General features: G+C 40.4%; 1 protein-coding gene across 15 annotated transcripts in view; it reads right to left on the bottom strand.

The window, feature by feature from the left end:
* The window catches only part of TENM2 (teneurin transmembrane protein 2), an 884,487-nt gene that overhangs the window by 614,616 nt on the left and 247,911 nt on the right, over window positions 1-21,960 (bottom strand). For 13 of the 15 annotated variants that reach the window (XM_054642789.2, XM_077186471.1, XM_077186472.1 and 10 more), the window contains exon 1: window positions 7,361-7,585. The gene's annotated coding sequence lies outside the window, so the exon portion shown is untranslated. Of the gene's footprint in view, window positions 1-6,479; window positions 6,618-7,360; window positions 7,586-17,570; window positions 17,618-21,960 lie in introns of those variants that run through there. The other 2 variants (XM_077186468.1, XM_077186469.1) reach the window with 2 other exon arrangements.

Raw genomic sequence — 21,960 nt, 5'->3', positions numbered from 1 at the left:
ATGCTGAAACAAAGTGCCATGATGATATTTCCAGAGGGCCTGCTTTATAAGGAGTACTGAAATAATTGTGACTTTGATAGCCTGGAAAAATGCTGCAGCAAATTGTGCTTCAGCACTGGTCCTGGCCACTGCCATGATTCTGAAATCTGTTTTGTGCAGCTCCACTCTGGTGTCATCTCTCAGCCTCAGGGATGCTGCACAGAGCAAAGAAGGTGACAATGTTCTGGATTCCAGTCAGCATTCCTTAGCAGGTAGAAAAGCTGAAAGAAAAGACAGCTGCACAGCTTATTCTTTACTCCACAGCTGAGGCCAGTGGTGTCAGCTAGGATTTGCACTGCAATACCACACACTTCAGAATTGCTTAATAAAGCTGTGACCTCCAAATTCAGCACTGCACTAAGAGAGTTTTGCTCTGTGCCCACAACAAGCGGCTGCAGAGATGGGCAAAGAGAAGACTCAGGTTGGTCTCTATGCAGGGAGAGAAGTAAAGCAAGCTGACTTCTCTGCTAAAACAAAAATGGTTAAGTTCCTTTTGTAGCCAAGGCTATAACACAAATCTTTATTACTATCCTTGCTTTTTAGATTATTAATAATCTACCTGACAGTCCACTTCCCATAAATCTTTCCTGAAAAGACTCAACTACCAAGCACATGCATTTATTTCAGGTGACTTGAACAGAAATACTTTTATAGTGCTTTTTTTTTTCAAGGATTTTCCACACACAGAGATCCAAGACCAAGTCCAGAAGGACACTAAGAACTCAACTTGAATACAGCAAACAGGATTTTTTTCATCATCTTATAGGCACCCACTCATCTTTAAATAGTAAACTTTCTTCAAAAACCTCTTCTGTATTGCCTCACTCTCAACAGCAATTTACAGTTTCCCTTAACAGTGTTTTTGTGTGTTCTTTAGCTGATTTTTGGGCCACAGGTTCCCAAACCAGAAGGAACAGATCAAAGGCATTCACTATGGGAATTTTCTGTATCTTCATTGCAAGCTGGACCCCCGTGTGTCACTTGTATGTTTACATAAACTCTGTCATGTTTTAGCTAACTGAACACGTTATAGAAACACCACAAACAAATGAAACTGCTACAGGATTATTAAAATTGCTAATCCACTTCCATGGTACTTTTGTGTTTACTCAAAGCTGTAGTTAAATTTATCAAGTTTCAACTCATTCAAATATTATTCTATAAAATAAGATTTGCCTAAAATTTTACTATGATTAGAAGGGGTCTGACAAAAAATCTTCTTTGTGAGACCCAGTAATAATTCTTTTGATTTTAATGCTGTCAGCTATGTTGAAGTAGGGCTTATTTTTGTGGATGCTCACATGTGCATGTTCTCATGGGAAACCAGAAACCAGCTAGAGCTCACTCTCCCAAAAACCATAGACAATGTGAAAATATTTTCCGTGTCAAAGTACATGGAGAAATGTTAGGAGAAGTGCCCACCCTAGAAAACATCCCAGAAGAGAAAGGTCTGTGTTCCAGATTATGCTTTTGCCACCTCCTGAAGGAGCACAACCCTCTGAGCCCAGACCCAAAACCAAACACACCAAGAGCCTGCATGTGAACATCTCACCCTACAGCATCTGTAATCAGGAACTAGGGTGGAAAGTATAACTATATAAATATATATGTGTATATATATATATATATTTTAATATATCTAAATCTCTAGTAATGGCCAATTAGGTATCTACACAGTGACAGCAGAACTGCATACCACTTGTTTTATTTGGTTCAGAAAACTCATTTAATGTGGCAAGCATGAAGTGTAAAACACTTTTCCCTAGGGAATGTATTTTTATACAGTAGGATAAATTTAATATTTACTTTATTTCAGTAGACTCATTTTTCCTCCAGAATCTGAATCAAACATAGGATTTACTGAAACATTGGCAAGTAAAGTGAACTTTATTTTCAAGACCAGAAAGCTTCTTTCTGGTGTCATTGTTATATTTCAATATCTGGTATTCTGCCTTTCTAAACATTAATTTATTATTTTTGTTGTTGTCATTGTTGGAAAAGGTACTTACCATCAGTTTAGTATGTGGTACAAGTATTGGAGCACACTATTATGATAACTTATTCTCCTTTTTTTAGAGAGATTAGAAAAGTCACTAGGCAATTACACTCAGAAAAAGCTTTGGAAAAATCTATTATTTATATTTAGTAGGATTTCCTGTATTTTGCTGTTTTACATCTAAGCCCTACACTCCTACACAATGGCTTCATAAAAGAATTTTTATAGTTTCCACTTACATACAGTTATCTACACCTCTTAAACTTAATACAAGACAGATTTCTACAACACAGCTGACAACACTGTACAGGGCCACTCAAAACCAGAGCAGAACCAACACTCCTCAATCAATTGTTTAGGAAAAGTGACTTCCCTAAAAATTATCCCCAAAAGCAATAGTAAGTAAAAAAAGTAAAGTAAAGTAAATAGTAAGTAAAAAAAGAAAGAACCCTGTTGAGAGTTAAGGGAACACACCTGAAAGTTCCCAGGAGGCCCAGCAGCACCCACCTGGAGACAGGCTCAGCTTCTGTACCTGGGCACACTGGTGGGGAAAGCTCCTCTGGGACTGGGTCAAAAACCCGACCCTGGTGCTGTCCCTGTGCCTGACAGTGCCCTGGATAAGCAGCAGAGGCAGTTTTGTTTCTGTCCCTTTGCCTGCTCCCCCCAGACAGCACCTGAGATGAAACCATTGCTCGGGTGCCTCTCCCAGTGCACAGGTCCAGCCTGGCCTTCTCTCCACGTTCTTCACACAGACTGCACCCAGAAGCCATTTCTATCCTCCTCAAGGGTTTCACTGATATGCTCATTAAGGATTTTGGATAGCCTTGCACCACCCTCTGAACAAGCCCTGGTGTTTTCCTTGCCTGCGTGGGCTGAGAAACAACAGATAAATCTGGAGAACTGACACCAATTCAAAGCTTTAAAGGATGCTACTAAAGGTAAAGGCAAGGTGCCCCAAATTACTAAGAAAATCCCTCCAAGAGAATCTACTTATGTATTTTATACTATTTTAACACATATTTGTAGTTCTGAAAGGTTAGTTAAACATTTTGCCTAAATGTGTTTTTGCTAAGTCTCTTCAGAACAAACAAAAAGAACGAACATCCTATTATCCAAAATCAAAAAGGGTGATATCCTGTTCTTAATTTCACCATATTGAGTTGCATTATAGTTAAAATCAAAACAACTCAAAGAAAATAATCACAACAAAAAAATCCCCAAAGCCAAACCACCCTTCCAAAGTGAAACTTTATTTCCATTCATCAGAGATAAAACTGTATCTTCTGTAAAACCTGTTCCTGAGGGAAAGGAAAAGGCATGGCTTAAGATCAGCTGTTTGCCTGACTATTGCCCAGAATGAGTCTGAATACAGCCACTGGTGTAAAGCAGTGTGTGCACCATGTATCCATTCACAACCTGCTCAGCTAAGCACAGAAGTTTGTAATCCAATGTTGTGCAGCTTGTCACTAAAAATCTTATAATTACATCCCTGTTTGGATGACTACTGGGTTATTAATGCTCAGCAATAAAGATGAAAGTAGACAATTTATTACTATTTGGCACTGAATGTCAATCAATTCAACTAAAAAGAATCTATTTAAAAATAATAAAAAATGAATAATATCTAAGCTTAGCATGCTTCCTGCTTATCTGAAAAGTCTATCTGATTATATTGAGTTAGTCAGCCAGGTGGATTTAAACCAATGTATTTGAACTTCACCAGCATTATGGGATCCCACTGCAGAGCAATAATTGTGAGACAAAACGGAGCTAACAGAGCATGGCCCAGAGTCTCTTGTCAGTGCTGTGAGGATCAGGGGAGGCTGTGCTGCAGGGAGCCACAGTGAGAGCAGCAGGAGCAGGGGCTCTCCGAGGCTGCAGCCACAGCCAGCAAACAGAGCTGGAGCAGCCTGTGGCTGGAACAGGGTGACACAGCCAGAGCCACTCTGTGCTCCACTAAGAGCACTCTGTGCAGGAGCTGCTTTGTGCAGGAAGGAATTAGAAAGATGAGTCACCATCCATTGGCATGAAGGCTCTGGGATGTGACACCTCCGGTCACAAAGTGGGGACCAGCTCTGCTTGTACTGAGTATCAGCAAAACCTTCTTTGCTGTTGTAGCACAGTGAGTATTATATTAAACTGTTCTTCCTGATAAAGATCTTGTGAAATTGTAAGTAAAGCAGAGTTCAAAAAAAAAAAAAAAGCCTGGGAAAAAACTTGCCATTTCCATTAAATATTAACCTTCTGAAAGAGCAAGTAAGGACTAAAACATCTCTTATCTTAATTAGTTTAGTAGAAATGAATTTAATTTATATTGTAAGGTTGTATTTTCTATTACAGATCCAGGGCAAGGAAGGGCAAACTTTTTAGAACTATCCATTTATATAAAAGAATATTATTGTTTCAAGGATCAGCCCAATAATTTTTTGGTCTTATCTTTAAGCATGGACTTCAGTGGTGCTCCTATGTGCATCTTTTGCCAGAAACATTAAGGACTGAGGGATTGAATTCACAGTAAAATGCAAACAAACACAAAACAAACATTGGTATATTGACTTGAGTACTCTAATAGTGGATAGAGCTTTGTCTTCATCCAATTTGACTTTCAGTTTAGTTTGACCTCTCAGACAAGAAAGTCTAGACATTGAACTTGATTGAACTCAACAATTTCCCTTTCCTATGTTGTTCTAAATAATTTTAAGCACACAATCACTAATACAGCTAACACCATGACTTACTCTAACAGTAAAGCTGCTCACAGGAAATGTACTTTGACTGCAGAAACAAAAATGTCAGTATTTGACAGGAAAATGCCAAAACCATGTCCATGTATGGAAAGTTGATGTACATATATATACATCAGAAATAAAACAGTTCTTTAAAAAGGCAAAGAAATGCACCTATTAGCCCCCTCAAATCAATAACCTCTGGTAATCTCTGTGACCTAACAAGAGAAAGCACCTCCTCAATTCTTTCCTGCAGCTTTGACTTTTAGTGTGAAACATTACAAGTGAAATTACAGTTCAGGTTAATTACAGGAAAACATTGCTAGTGATGCTCACGTGTTAATTCTCCCCATGCAACACAAGCAGTTAAAAGCTAATCACACAGAAAGACCATTATTTTAATTATCCCTATTAAAAATAACATGTAAAGCACTAAAATGTTATTGTTTCCTATGAGCACTGTCTTAATAGAAATGTTTTTTTAAAAGCAGAATAAAAATTCAAACATTGTCTGGACCAAAACTTTTTCTTTAAAAAAAATGCTGTAAACATGTTAATAATTGGATTAAAAATTACTTCTTTGAGTTCTCAGGCATTGCCAGGGCACTAAGAAACGACAGCTAGAAAAGTTTTCCTCTTAAAATGAATTAAAACTCAGACCTCACAGTTGGTTTTTTGCATACCACACAATCTATATGGGTGTAATGTAAGACTAGTTTTTATTTATTACTCAGCAAGTAGGAACCTCAGCATATGGGCCAAGCCAAATTAATCATCAACCTGATTTGCCAAGGCACAGGAAAATGTTGCTCAGATACATTGTTTGTATATATTTTAAATCTTGACAAAGCAAGAAATGTTCCTTATCATCAGGTTGTCATCCCCTTGTAAGAACTGACTTTACCTCTAGAACAGACCAGTTGCTATTCTGTCCAGTGCTTCTGTACCAGCTGAATGACAAATACAAATATCTTACAGAAAGAACCATCTTTCTCAATTCCACTGAAGTTTGAAGAAAAACTTTGGAGTCTGTACAACCACTGTAAGCTGTTACACTTACCTCAAGTAACCATACTAACAGGTGAGGCTGCTCTTTCATTAACACTGCCCTTAACAGAGGCTGTGGTTTAATTACAACAGATTTTAAACAGCATTCCATAAAATGCCCTGTGAGGATGCTGGATGGCTACAGAGACTTATTGACAGTCTGCATTCTGTATTGTTACAGCAAAGCTTTATATTCTTAAATTGCTAAAATGCTGCTCCTTCTACACTTTACTTCTCTAGGACACATGCATTTTGAATATCTTTGATCTTACATAATCTTCTAACTACACAACTGAACCTTACAAACAAAGTCTCCTTTAATTCTGTGTTCCTGCATTTTAATTCTGTTTCCTCCACATAATGCAAGAATCCGTAAATTTAAACAAGTACAAGCCAAACATTATATATAAATATTTAAATATTTATGCACACACATATACCCACACACAGACAGTACTTGCCATTTCATTCTGAGCCTTTTAGAAGGACAGAACACTTAAGCAGGAAGTAAAAAAAAAAAAAAAAAAAAGGCATAAAAGCACATATTAGGACATCAGTACTATTAAATCTCCCGAAATTGCTACAAAGAGATGTTTACACAAGAATCCTAACAAGAAGTGCTGAAGAAGGAGTCTGGTTGAAAGGCAGAGAGTTAAGAGCTCAATTCGCACCTGATTTCAATTTCAGTCGGGGTGTATGCAGGAGCCAGAGCAGTCTCTTGTCAAAGTGCCACTCCACGGCAGGTGTAGCAGGGACGCGCTCCGGTGTCAGCACACGCCGGAACATTGTCTGAGCGCTGGATGTGATACATGCCAGCAACCCCTGCCTCCACAGCCAGGAATTTATTATCCACAGCCATTCCCAAACAGCTCAATCGCGGGGCTACGCGTCAAACACCGAAGCGCTTCGGTGTTTATTACCTTCGCAAACAACAAAATATCACCGTCCCTCCGTGCTGTGCTCCCCGCAAATCTGCGGCAATGATGCAAAGCAGCTTTTTTTTTTTTTTTTTTTAAATTCCCTTTCGGAATACAAATGCCTGCCTTCTCCTATTGCTGCCTGTTCCTAGCCGAGACGCACTGTGGACAATAGTTTCTGAATCAGCGATACCTTCCCACACTGTTGGCAAACACTGAAGAAATAAATAATACCATTGTACTACAATCTCGGAAGAAAAGGGGGAAAAGAAAGTAAATAAACAAATTAAACCCCAGCAGCTTAAAAAAAAAAAAAAAGCGAAGACTACATTAAAACACGGTGAAAACATAAGAAATACCAGCGGTTAAGGATGAGGATTAATGGGCAGCAGCGGCAGTTATTGCGGAGGCACGGAGAATCCTCCTATCCTCCTTGCCTGGAACTCATGCAAGTAATGACCTCTCCAAGTGCTGAATCCCGCGGCTCCGACACCCGCACCCGCACACGCATCCCAACTTGGCAACTCCACCGCGCAATTACAGCGGGGGCTGCCGGGGCCACGGAGCCCCGAGCGCTGCGGAGAGGGGAGGAGAGCCCCGGGCATGTCGGCAAGTAAGAAGTGAAGAGCATTTACCGGCAGCAGCGGCGGCGGCAGCAGGTTGAGCAGCCCGAGCGCCTCTCACCGTCTCTGGGCGATAACTTCGCACCGGTGCGGATTCCTTCAGTGAGGAGGGGACACCCCTTCCTTCCCTGCCCTTCCCCGCCTTGGCTCTGCTCTCGCTGCGCGTCCCGTCCCCGCTGACACCGGAGCGGAGGCGGCAGCGGCGGCTCCGGGCAGCGGCAGCGGCAGCAGCGCCTCAGCCTCGCGCCGCCCCCGGGGAGCGCGGGAGCCGCGGCCGCGGGGGGAGCGCGCGCCGGGAGAGCGGGCGGGCGGGTGGGCAGGGGGAGCGCGCGCGCGCGCACGCGCCGCGGTCCCGAGGCGCGCGCACGGCCCTCCCCGCGGGTGCCGCGCGCGCGCCGCAGCCAATCGCCGCGCTCCGCGCACGGGCGCGCGCTGGCGGGCGCGCGCGGCGGCGGCGGCGGCGCGGGGATGGGGATGGGGACGGGGACGGGGACGGGGACACGGACGGGAGCGGCAGCACCGGAGCCGCCGCCGCCAGCGCGTCCTTGTTGCCTTGACCGTCCCTGCGCACAGCGGGCCGCTGCCCCGGCCGGGCGCTGCCGCAGCGGCGCGGGAGGCGGGGACGCCCGGAGTCCCTGGCGGCGGGATGCTCGTGCGGGTCGGGAGGGGATGCGGGTCGGAGGGGATGCGGCTCGGGAAGGGATGCGGCTCGGGAAGGGATGCGGGTCGGAGGGGATGCGGGTCGGAGGGGAGGGTCCCTTACCGCGGCCGCCGCTGCGCAGCCCGAGGAGCGCGCGGAGGCGACAACAAAATCTGGGCAGGAGGGGGAAAAATAAAGAATTGTTAAAAAATCGCTTCCATCTTCTTGCCACGAGTTAGAGCCGTTCCAACGACTGTTGTCACTTCTGCAGAGCAGAACTGCAACTGCTTTTGCCTCAATCATCGTGTTCTACATAATGTTACTTCCAATTTGTGCGCAGAATACTTATCTTTTCTCTGAAATCATTAAACGTTGACTATTATTTAACCTTTAATTTCTCCCTCCACATTGCTACACATCTGTCAGACCACCAAAACCAGAAGTGTTAAAGCAGAGTAAATCAGGAAACAAGAGAGTGACAAAGTACAAGGCACAAGCTGATGGCAACCTGTAAAACTCAGTATGTATTTTTGGCAAGGCCAGGAGGAAAGTAGCAACTGAAATTAGCCAGGAATCAGAAACAGCAGTGAAAAGGAGCCTTGGACATGGGCAATGCACAGCAGCAGGGCTAACAGTGCCACAGATTGACTTCATGACTATTCCATACCACAGAAAATCCCTGTAGAGAAATGCAGCAAACTGGAGCACATTGGATTCGCTGTAGTTGGGGAAAGTGCACTGTAAATTTCTGATTAGAGAGAAACTACAGCAGAGTTAATTTTCCAACTGCAACTGTAGTTCTGTAACTGTCAACAAAGAGCCAGAGTTTTAAGGGGCAATCCAGAAACCAGCAGGGAAGCATCTCTCAGCTTTTCAAGGTTAATTGAGAAAAGGGGAGAGTTGAGCATACTGGTAGAGCTTGGTAAATTACATGCAATGCTATTGCTTGAGGACTGCATCTATTCACAGGAGTGAAGAAGATCCACAGAACTACAACTTCTCCCTGGCCTTGTCTCTTTCCATGGCATTTCACAGATTTCAAGATATGTCCTTGTCTCTAAAGCTGTGGTCAAGATTTTAATGTATATGCAGTGATGTTGATTCTGCAGAGAAACTTGTGTGCAGATATACTGTGGCAGTCATTTTACTGGAAATAACATTTCTGCTTGAAAATAAAGTAGATTGCAGACATGAATGCTAGAGAAGTCTTAAAAAGACTGTTGCAGTTAAGTAATGAGTTGTCCCTATCAGGAAAGAAAGACAGAATTACACTGAGCTGGGAAGTAAATCTTGTCAAACTACATTATGATGGATGTAAGTATCAGTGAAAAAGGTAATGGAAAGTCTGTAATAGCAGCCCATAAAACATTTGACTTGATGCTTATGATGATTAGGCAAATTAACAAAATTCAGAATTCATTCAGCTCATACAATCTAAAGATACTTGGAAATCTTCACCTCATTGGAGTGACTTAGAGAATATTAGAAAGCTACTTAAACAAACCAGTGATTTGAGAGAGAACAAGCAAATGTCTTATTAAATGCCATGCAGCAAGGGTGTGTAGCTGGTCAATTATGATGGATTTGGGTTAATGGCACAGACCAAGCCAGTTGCCTTGGTAAGGTGGCCTCATTTGTTCCACAGAGCTGCTGAAGTCAAGGTCAGGCATCTAGTGAAAAAGAACACGGGTGACATTTCAGGTTGGGGGATTGTTTTCTGGAAGGCAGTTTACTATAAGCAGCATGAGTTTGTCCTGGTGAATAACTGAGTACATGCTCCCACTGTTCTGGGTTAGTGAAAGTGACAGCTGGGAGTGGATGAGTATCAAAACAAAAATAACCAGAACTTACAAGTTGAGGCAGTATCACTAAGACCAATGTGGGAATACTGGCTTTGTGTCCACATTCAGGATTAAAGTTAACTATATAAATCCAGAATATCTGAGAGACAGTTATTACAAGTTTTAGAAGAATAAGTGTGTCTTATCCCTAAAGTGAGTGTCCTAACAGAAGACAGGGAACCATGCTTCCTCTTCCTCTTGTTCTCTGTTTAAATTGATCTTGGATTCCTTCAGATGTGGTGGTACAGCTGGTACAGCTTCAATGGAAGACAGGTTTGTTCCTATCCCTTTTATCTGCAGGTAAGGGTATTCTCCTGGGAGGTGCAGTGAATATGCATGAGGCTGCAGAGAATAACCCAAACACCTAATTTTCTTGGGTTAGGTCTCTAACTACTGGATTAGTCAGTAAAAGGTGACCATAGGCTACTCCTCCTTTAGCAGATTTAATACATTAGCTCTGTTTAGTTCTTTGGAGGAAAGAATGTGCATGCCTACCTTCAAGAACAAGTTCCAGGCAGCAAATCTGAAGTGAATTTAAGTGTGTTTCTTCAGCTTTTATTAAGGAGTTTGGGGAATGAGGCTGCAGCTGTGTCACTGCCCCGTTGCTGTTGCTGCATCAGCCAGTGCTCCATGGCTGAGCTGAAAAGGCACAGCCTGGAGCCTGCACATGTTCCCAGCCCTCAATGCCTTCAGGGGCTCTCTCAGGATCACCTTGTCACTCTCAGAGCCTGCTGACAGGAGAGCATCTTGTCCACTCTCAGAAGGGCCATGGCTCTCTCTTTTCACACTTCTTTGAAAAATTGACCTTCAGTGTGATTTGAAAGGAAAGAAGAAAGGAGGCAACAAGAAAGATTAGCAGTTTACTGGTGGTAACTGCTGGATGCCTGTCCTCTTGCCTTTTAAGCACACGTTTGAATTTTCTAACCTGGAACTGCTGATTTTTCAGTGTGTCCCTATACATCATTATTTCTCTATTAGTATGGATATGCTCCACCACACACACTGCTATAGCTTGATCAAAACAGGCATGATAAAAGGATTTCTGGAAGCTGATGCTATATAAATACATTTTACAATGAAGGGGAAATTTTAGGAGTGCAGCTTGTTAGTAATAGGAACATTTTACCTATGGAATGTGTATTCTGGTCTTGCTTAGATTCAAAATAGGATCTTTCTGAAAGTTATATTGCATCTGAAATGTAAGTTACAGGATTGATGGAGTGGTTACCTGGGGGAAGTTCACTGGCTGGCATCACACAAGAGGTCACTCCAGCTGATAGCCATAATTTTTTCCAACCCTGTAAGCTGGAAATTGTGAAATGCAATGATCCATTGTAACAACATAAGACTCTTCAGAATAAAGAGAGAGCTTATCTTCCTGAACAATGCCTCTCAAATGTTTTAATGTGTTGTAAAGAGGATTATTTTAATTAATTGGTACAATTTCCTACCTTTATCATATATACTGCAATATCATTAGTCAGTCGTGCACCTGATTTAAATGTCCAATTTTCATTCTTAATCCTATGTCTGCAATTGCATAGTAAGAAATTATGGAAAAATTAATAACAATAAAAAAATACACATAAGAGTATTTCTCTCTTTTCCAAGGAAGTAACCACACCATGGTATGGGAGAAGTAGCTGTTTATCATGTAGTGAGCACCTAGCAGAGAAGGAGTGGCATGATACACAATTTTAACACACTGGAATTACCTTCTTTGGTAATTCAGTAAGTGTGGTGTATGTTTGACATTGCAATAAGCAAGTTTGTTTCACCTCCTAAATATTGCCAGAAGCTCGGTGTAATTCATCAGACAAAAAGAAAGGAAAGATGTTGAAATTGTACTAGTATTTTCAGGTAGTTTCCAGTCTCTTTAGCCTTTTTTCTCCCCTTCCCTTTTATAGGCAGCCTTCTTCTTATAATTGTAAGAATGATAGCCTGTCTTTGAAGTGGCTCAAATGGAAGCACCAAGCAGGTAGAAAGCCACTTGCAATGTGCTTGAACAGCTCTCAACAATGCAAAGCCATCAACAAAGTTGCAGTTTTGGAAGAAGAAGAGGGGGCAAAAAAAGATGGAAAGTCCTTCCACCTGCTCAGTGGAAAGTTAAGAAAATGTGAAGACTTTTATAGGCATGGAATGCTGTTGTACTTTGAGGAATTGCTGTCTGCAGATGAGCAGGTTCAGCATGCACAGCCATCCCTAGTGGATGCAGAACTCTGCAGAACACCCCCTGTGTGCCTTGGTGTGTGTTCTGTACACAGCAAACTCTGAACTGACACACCTGGCCTCCTTTTTCCCTACAGCTGACCACAAATAGTTGAAAGGAGTTTGGAAAATATGGCTGTCAACAAAGTGTAAAGTGGATTAGTACCAGCTGGAAGCAAATGAGGAGTCTTTGCTCATCTGGCTGACCAAGAGGAGAATTCACCAGTCACTGAGAAGAATTTTTGTGTTTAAATTGTTCAGCTCTCAGGAAAAACACATTGTGGGTGTTAAAATTAGGTGTCACTGTTGCAGAATTGGTAGGATGCCCTGCTTCCAGAGTAGTTATGTTTAGGATTATCACATAAGGCTTATGTGATAATCCTAAAGCACTAATACAATTGTTAAGTAAAGACATAAATATCAGGGCCATTCTTACTCTGTGAATCAGGGCCCAGGTCTCTTACCTTCTTCTGGCCCAACCAGTTACTGGAGTCATACTGGTTTCCAGTGACTTTTTAGATGCCAGATCCCAAATACTGAAATCTGAGTATTGTCATTGCTCTTGTAACATTAATGGAAGATACAGTTGTTAACTATTCCTCAGTTTGGCTTGGCGAGCTCCTGAGTGTAATTGCAATGTTAATTCTCTCAGCCATTTTAATGACTCAGACACCACAGAGGATGAACAGTTTCACTTGTATTCCTGCTGCAATTACTGAGAGGTTGTAGCCATTACATTAAGAAAAACTATTTGCTTTATGTACTTGTCTGTATATGGTTTTTGAGAGTGGGAGAAAATACCACCAGGTGATTATGATAAAAACCATGGAGGTCAGGGGGTGTTCTGGATGGCAGCAATGAGTTCACTGACAGAGCGAGCTGAGGATGAATTCAACATTTATTTCTGATGTCAGGAGTGGTTTTAGCTCAGCTCTGCCTGAAGTGGTATTGGTGTGGATGAGGTAGCCCACAGACACACACTCTGCACGAGATGGAATGAGGCTGATTTTAGGTAAATGGCACCACACACAGACAATTCTAGTACCTAGTCTAAGTGAAAGGTCACTTCGATTGGTTTAGTCACAAGTGGTAGAATAAAATATCTGGAACATTATCCAGAGAAGGAAAAAAAGGCAAGTAGGAAGGTGTAAAGGATGAAGTAGCTATTTTACATAAGATTGAAATTACTTCAGTCAGTCCAAGATTTGAAGCCAGCCTCAAAAGCAAATGTTAAGTTTGCAGTCTGCTTCAGCAGTGAGCCTGTGAACTGGAAGGTGCATGTGAAAATGCAAGGAATAACTGGGGACGCAATGAAGAGAAAAAACCCAAAAAAAACAAAAAGCAAAACCAAACCAAACCAAACCAAAAAAACACAAAACAAAAACAAAAACACCACAAAAAGCCAAGGCAAAACTAGAAGTAGCCAACACATAAACAGAATGTGCAGTTTGTGACAGTTTGCCTTCTGAGTGAGACACATCTACCCCTATATATATACCCCTATATTAACTGCCAATGCAAACTTCACCAACAGAATTTGTTCCTTTTAAATAAAAACACTCTGGAGACTGAGGGAGGAATTAGAGGGTGGGGAAAGTGGAATTTGTGGTCTGAAAATACTTTCACAGATCAGTGAATATTTTAGCTTTCACAGGCTCACTTCCCATTATGAAATATAATAGAACAATATTTTTTCTTAGTACACAAGGTCTATCAAGAGAATGAAAAATGCTAGATAATAATAAACCAACATACATTTTCAGAATTGGGATAACATTTTTTTTTCCAGCAGTTACCATGAATTCTCTGGCATTGCACAGCATTTTTAATAAAATAATTAAATATTAGAGGTGGGTCTTTAAGGAAGCTGTTAGTTAATTTTACTTTTGCTCTGTTCAACCTTAATTTGGCCCCATCTTTCATTGCTAACTTTTATGTTCTGTGCCTTCTTATGCCCTCTTTTCTTTTAATGCAAAGTATTTCCTTGAAAAGGACTTCCATACAAGCACACAAAAGTATTCAGCTGCTTAATTTATCTTCTGACAAAATCCAACAACTCCATTCAGGATCAGAGCCCTTTTTTTGCTACTGACTAAAGAGGATGACACAGTCCTCTCTCTGTGAAGGTCGTGGTTTAAGTGCCTGATTTCCTGAATACTGTATGAAAGAAGGATGATGAACTTAGCTGTTATCAGCTACTTTGTGTGAGGAAAGGTGCAAGATAAAGAGGAACTTTTCATGCCTGATCTCCTTTCATTATCTGTTGTGTTAAACTGCACTGAGCAGTCCCTGAGAAGCCCAATATTTAATGCATTGGCTATAGCAGCACTGGGCAATAGATTTATAAAGTGATATGGTAGACACAGTTTACTTGCTGTAAATATGTATAATGCAAAGAAAGACATCCATTTATCACTTCTACCAGTATGAACTCCTGCAGTGCAAAAAGAAATTAAGGCAGCCATAGAAGAATGGGAAGTTTGAGCAGGAAATATGTTTTCAGGGATGTAGAATCTACAATGTGTGTTTTAAAGTTACAAAAATACCAAGAATCACTAATGAAATTATTTTTTCATCACTAGTGAAACATGATTTTTTTTAACTGTAGATAAATAGGAAAGAATAAACCAAAACTGAATTGAAGGGTTTATTATGTCTGGATGTTTTATAAAGTAGAAATTTAAAATGCTGGAAAAGGGAAGAGAATGCAAGTAATCCAAGGAATAAAGAGACTATTTACTCAACAAGATTGGTTTAATGTGTGTTTTCTTTTCTGTTGTTTTCTTATTTTAATATATATATATATGATTTTTAAAAATGTCATGTTTGCCATATAAAATCTGCCAACTTAGTGATCCACAATTTCCTTCTAGGTTTAATGTCACTTCACTGTAATTTTTCTGTATTTTCAAACAGTTTCACTTTCAGTGCTCATTAAAGCAATTATTTCTTTGCCTCCAAAGGAATTTGAAAATGCTGGTTAGCACCAGTACTTGTTCAGCAAGTTATTTTATTAAGTTATTCTTTCTATTCTCTTCCAAAGGCATGTAGGTATACTTCAGTTATTTAAAATACTTGTGTCAGTGCTCTCATTATTCAGTGTAAAATGTGAAAATGGCACATTTTCACACTGATACACTTTTGCAGAACTGACATTTGTGAAACTCTATTTATATGTTCTCTGCATTCTCCTGTCCTGTTAGTGTTAAAAAGGTGCAGGGAATCCTTTGTACTATTCCTGTCATAATTTCTGATTTCAGGAAAAAAAGGTGTAAACTGAGACTGTCAGATCCTCAATGAGAGCATATACATGGGATATATAGGTACCTCAAAAACAGAACTTTAAATTCTTTCACTGTCTCCTGAGGAAAGTGAAACTTATTTTACTAATACCAATATTACTTTTTTCCAAATTATCACTATTGAAATAGTAAACTGATATAGAAACTCTGAAATATGATATATTCAGTATAAAAACTTGTACAAAAAAAATTAATATAGAAAATCAAATGCAGTCTTTACATTGCTAGTAAGATTCTGGAACTGGAATTCACTCATCCTTGAGTTCATCATGCACAATTGATCCTGAGCATGCTGCAGTCTCTCAGGTCTGATGACCTGCTTCACTTAGAGAAAAACTGACTTTTCCAAATAAATATGACTCTAAATATAATATGTGGCAGCTCTGTAGGAAGACACAATCCATACTAATTCATTCATGTTCAAATTCAAACTCCAACACATGTCTAACAATGGGCCGCACAAAACTTGGTGTCTGTCCCTGACGCCGATTGTTACTCCTGGCATAATTAAGCTTGCCTCTGGCAATTAATCACCTTGCATGCCAAGAAACAGCGTGTTTGTCTTCATTAGCCTCCTGCATGGGAGCCTGCCCTTTGTGCCATGGAGCAGGAGCTCCAAACACCTGTCTGCCTGCTGAAGGGACAAGGATTGGCTGGAAGGGACCTGGATTCCATGGAAGGGAGGTGGAGTCCATGGAAGGGAGGTGGATTCCATGGAAATTATGTGGATTCCATGGAAGGGACCTGGATTCCATGGAAGGGAGGTGGATTCCATGGACAGGGTGAGGATTCCATGGAAGGGACCTGGATTCCATGGAAGGGATGAGGAGTCCATGGAAGGGAGGTGGATTCCATGGAAATAATGTGTATTCCATGGAAGGGACCTGGATTCCATGGAAGGGAGGAGAAGTCCATGGACAGGATGAGGATTCCATGGAAATAATGTGTATTCCATGGAAGGGACCTGGATTCCATGGAAGGGACCTGGATTCCATGGACAGGATGAGGATTCCATGGAAATAATGTGTATTCCATGGAAGGGACTTGGATTCCGTGGAAGGGATGAGGAGTCCATGGAAGGGAGGTGGATTCCATGGAAGGGACACAGATTCCATGGAAGGGATGAGGAGTCCATGGAAGGGAGGTGGATTCCATGGAAGGGACACAGATTCCATGGAAGAGATGAGGATTCCATGGAAGGGATGAGGAGTCCATAGAAGGGAGGTGGATTCCATGGAAGGGAGAAGGATTCTGTGGAAGGGAGGTGGATTCCATGGACAGGATGAGGATTCCATGGAAATAATGTGTATTCCATGAAGGGACCTGGATTCCATGGAAGGCACAAGGATTCCATGGAAGGGACAAGGATTCCATGGAAGGGACACAGATTCCATGGAAGGGACACAGATTCCATGGAAGGAACACAGATTCCATGAAAGGGACACAGATTCAGCCATCCCAGGGGCTGCCCCTGTGGGAGGGGGCCAAAGGCAGCTCCAAAGGGCTGGGCTGGCACTCTGTGCATTGAGTGTGACTCCACAGCCATAGGAAACTCAAGTCTGTTTAACAATATGATTTTGCATTTTCAGCTTCCTCGTATATTTTAATGAAAGACAAACAGAATTATGGACAGTGCAAATTATTTTTCTTAAGTGAGAAAGAAAAGAGAGGATGCCAGGCTAATTTATTTGCTTTTGTTTGCATCTCTTTTTCCATGATTATCTTAACAAATGAGTTTACTAGCAGGAATGTTTGGTAAAATAATGAAGCAAATATTGTTAAATATTGTGATTATTCATAGCAGAACCTATAAGTCATGTTTCTCCAATTGGAAAAGAGAAATGTGTTGCACAACCTACATACCCATTCAAAAAGAGCTTGAATATTCAAAAAGCTCTGCTTATGAATGAATTACATAAAAAATTATGCGTAGATATTATTCAGCAAACAGTTTGAACATATACATCAGAAAAACTAGTTTGTTTGGAAAACTTGCAAACACATAATGGAGCAAAGAAATTATTCATTATGAATTATTTGCACAGCATCTGTCTTACTTTCTCATGTTAATTGCCTCTGCTAAACCACATTTTCACCCCCTCAGTATGTAAATTTAAATGATTTTGCATATTCTCTGAATATCCAGTAAATGCAAGTTTCATTACCTTACCGCTTACATTTTTTTCTCTCTAATTGTACTGGCATTTATATAATTTTAAAATTTGACCTACCAGCTTCCTGTAGATTGCAACCTTTTCCTCTGGATTCTGATTATTGCCTAAAACAGAAAAAGACCAGATATTAAAAAAATTAAGCCCATGCACATTGACTGCATTTGTGAAAGATCTCGTAAGGTGTGTGTTAATTCCTCCTGCATTTATAAAAGCTAGGGCTTGTTTTTAATCACAACACTTTAAATGTAATTATTATAAATCTAGGACATGACCCACAATTGATTGGAATTAACACAGAAAATTTTACTGACTTCTCAGAACTCAGAGCAGAGCTCCTACAGGAACTGGGTGATGTATCACCATATCCTTTTGTGCTTCTACACTCTTGTGTAGAATTACTCATTTTACCAATATAAGCTGATATATCAGGCAGTCTGACTTCCTGTAACAATATCTTTTTACCCCCCCTGAATTTTGTGAAATTTTGATTCTTAGACCACTGACTCATGTTGTCTCTCTAAGAAACACCATGAGAAGAAAATGTGCACATGGTATTCTATCTTTTCTTTGCCATCACTTCATACCACCAGCAGAAACAAGTGTCTTGTCCAAAGCTGTCTGCTCTTAGAAAATAAATGCAAGTTTAACCCTTCAGGCCTGATAACATGAACAACCCCCTGGCAAAATCTGTCCCCCTGGGTCACTGAGAATGGGCCAGCCAGGGGAAGCCTCAGGATTGTCTCTCCTTTTTCAGCACACACTTTGGTAGAGACCTGCAGAAAGCACTCAGAAAGCCCCAGTGCTGTGCTTAGAAACCAAGCTCTTTGAGATGCACAAATACACAATTTTCTAATGGCATAAAACCTTCTGGTTAGTATTCCATCCTCAGTGTACCACAAAATACATAACCCCTGAAATTACTGTTTCCACTTTGTACCGAGGTTACAAAATGCTGTGTTTACATGGGCAGAACTAAACATCCTTATTCATTTATTTGCTGGGGGCAGAAACCTGGCTGAATGCTTACAGGAAATGTTTTGCAGCAGCCATTAGTCCTTTGCCAAGGCACAGGAAGCAGATGTTACTGCCTGCACATCCCTACTAAAAACTCAAGTTTTCTAGCATCCTGATGGATTAAAACATGGGAAAAGAACTCAGGATATTGTGTTATGATGCAGTGTTATGATATAGTGCTATGATACAGTATTTTTTCATCAATATCAAATGTCACTAACTTGTGCTCTACAGGTATTTGTGGGTCATGACAGAATTTCTGTCTTGAGAAGTTCCCAGTGCACCACAGACCTCAGCAGTATTTTCTGCTGCTGATCCATCCACCCTTCTGTGCTGTAATGCACCAGGCCTGGCTGTCAGATCACATCTGAAATGAGCAGCACCAATGCAATTTTGGGCCTCATCTTCAGCGACTCATTTTTTTGTAATATACCTTTAGGCTACTAAACACATCTATAGGTTTCTCCTCAGGACAGGATGTGCTGTCCTGTATGCTTTAGCAGTTCAGTGAGCTGAGCTGATTCAAATGAGCCTTGAAATGTTAAATACAACTTGTAATATCAAATGCTCTCATATCAAATAATTTTCTTCCCCTGGATCCTAGGGAGATGAAGGACTCATGCAGTGACTGAAATGTCCACTACTTACATCAAATGTCCCAGCACTGGCTATATCATTATCTGCTCACTGGAGGAATGGCTGGAAAATACAACTGCTGACTTTATTTGTAAATCAAGCATATAAGGAGCATCTATCAGGTCCATATTCCAACAAGTGGATGTGAAATATTGAGTAACTGTGTCACAGTGTGACCAAAGCCTTCATGTACAACCCTGAGGTGATGTTTTCTTTGTAACTGGTGTAGAAATTAAGTTTTGGGTTAGAGACCCAACTAAACGCAGTAGGGCTGCGCTTCAAATTTTCCTTCCTTCTGCTTATCTCAAAGCCCAGAGAAAGAAGTTGTCTTTTCTTTACTGTTTTTCTGCTTTTGCTTTCATATCTTGCAGCAGTGTCTGTTTACAGCTTGCTTACCTTCCTTTCCTTCTCAGCTGAATTAAGATGAAGTCTGGTTTGAATCACCCAAAATGCCTTCACCCAAACCTCTCCTGTGTGTTCAGACTTGAGGAGTGGGAACTATGGAGGCATTTGCTGCTTCTTTTCCCCTCCTTTGCTTTGCAGATGCAGAAGAGGCACTTAGAGAAAGGTGCTTGACCTCCTGGGCCTGCCCTGTTTGTCAGTGCATCCCCTGTGTCCCAGTGCTGAGCCTGAGCTGGGTCTCCTGCCCTAATTCTGGCACCTTCTTACTGACACACATTTTGGTGCTATAATTAACTTAATTATCATATCATAAAGCAGCAGCATGATTTCGATCTATGCACTTCATGGTAGCCTTATAAAAACCAAATATTTTGAAAGGTAATTAGTAAGGAGCTCAGTGTGAAAACCAGGAGATTGTGTTTTCCAGGACTGGCATTCTCATTGTAAATGCAGTAACACATAGGATCAAATGGCTCTGGAGATGCTCTTTGAAAAACTCTGAGAATGGCAATAGACTGCAAGTGGGCAGACCTCAGTGTTGCAAACAATTAAAAGAATTATATTAGCATATAGAAAATAACCCTTTCTGAATCAGATTTATTTCAGGATCCTATTTCAGGAGAAAATGTGGAGTCTTGATCCCTATGTGGAACAACTGTTAACTGCATAATGACAGTCACAGCATACAGAAATGAGTAGGGAGTACTTTCATGGAAAGCATATTGTCATTTTCCTTGCACTGAAAGTCAAAGGCAATTAAAACATAATTTAATTAGAGAATATCTTATCAGCTGTAAAAAGTAAAATTGATTGATATGCAGTGTAGGGATAACTTGGCTGCTGCTATTTGTAAAGTGATGCTGAGGCTGACAAATTAGTCACTTGGTTTTTTTATTTGATAATTTCATGTATTTTTATATTTTCTTTCACCACTGAAAGCATTTAATTAGCTAATGTTTGATTGCTCATTGTTTGGAAATGGAAAATGTTACAACTGCATTGTCATTTGAAGAGTTGTTGGCCTTGAGATTAAGCATCTTGCATGACTACATCCTGCTCTCTCATTACTAAAAATATTTATCTGATAATAGGATTTTTCCTACGATTATTTTTGTCTGTGTTACCATCCAATAAGATGTTTTAGTCTCCAGCTTAAACATCAGATGAAGCTGGAAACAGGTCAGCATAGCTGAGAGCAGCTCCAAACGAGTGAGCAATCTCCTCACTTGGAAGAATCCGCATCACTGACCCAAGGGCTGAATTTGGCCAGGCAAGGAGGAGCCAGTCAGGAGGGATGAGCACTGACAAACCAGCAAAGCTATTTCTATTTTTAAAAAGCCACAAAACAAAAGGGATAGCCAATTTATTTGTTTTTTTTTCTTAAAACATCCCTCTTCCATTAATTAAACCAGAAATTTGTTCTCAGTCATTACTTCAGTAAAGAGTTGCAGGGTGGTTTGCATTAATAAATATTACAAAATATCCAGGTGTCCTTTTCTGTTAATTCTATTCTTTGGAAGAGGGAGAGTTGATGACACTGCCTCATGGTTTTTTGGCTATTTCTAATATTTCTCTTCTGCTAAGAGAATACAAGCAGACTAATGTCCATATGAATTCCAAATTAATGCATTACTTCCCTCAGAATGAGCACTTCTACAAGAAAATCCTAGGATACTTTCAAAGGGCCGCTAAATGAATTAATTAAATAAATAAATTAAAGTTATAAATTAAATTAATAATTTAAATTAAATTCATCACTTGACTAAAACCAGATGCCAGTGCTTTAGGGGTAGGATTCCTGAACTTTGTAATGCCTCTGTCCATAGAACTTCTACTGCATTTGTAGAGATTAACTGGGTAAAGTAAGAGATTAATCTTTGCTTGACTAAAATAATACCTTCAAGGTAGATTTTTTGATGTTGTTGTTTGTGTGTGGTTTTTAGTTTGTTTTCTTTTTAAAGGTTTCAGGTCAGTTTGGGTTTTTTCTATATATAAATCCATTCTTCTTGGGTCTACCAGAATCTTTTTGGAGTGTGGCAGCTGTGGTTTTTCCCTGTCAGGAAAATCTCTACAGGGGCATTTATTCCTGTGAAGCCCAGTTTTCTATGTGGGCTAACTTCTTTCAGAGTGGAGGCCCATAACAATTGAATATGATTAATAAGGTAATTTCTGCTTTGCTCAAGGAAAGGATATCAGTGCACGTGTACACCTTTTTATATTAGAATCAATTTCAGAGGATAGGTTTTCATATTAAATAGGTTATGAATAAGAATGGTCTCATTTAGATGCAAGAAAATATACAGAATTCTGAAGAAATATTCTAACAGTCTGAGAAGGGAAAATAATTTGAAGAAGTAACTCATTAGGTCTGACTTCACAGTGATACATTTAATTA

This window comes from Agelaius phoeniceus, chromosome 15, assembly GCF_051311805.1.
Source record: "Agelaius phoeniceus isolate bAgePho1 chromosome 15, bAgePho1.hap1, whole genome shotgun sequence".
NCBI lineage: Eukaryota > Metazoa > Chordata > Aves > Passeriformes > Icteridae > Agelaius > Agelaius phoeniceus.
Note: the sequence above shows the minus strand (reverse complement) of the source record. Positions and strands in the feature narration are given on the sequence as shown.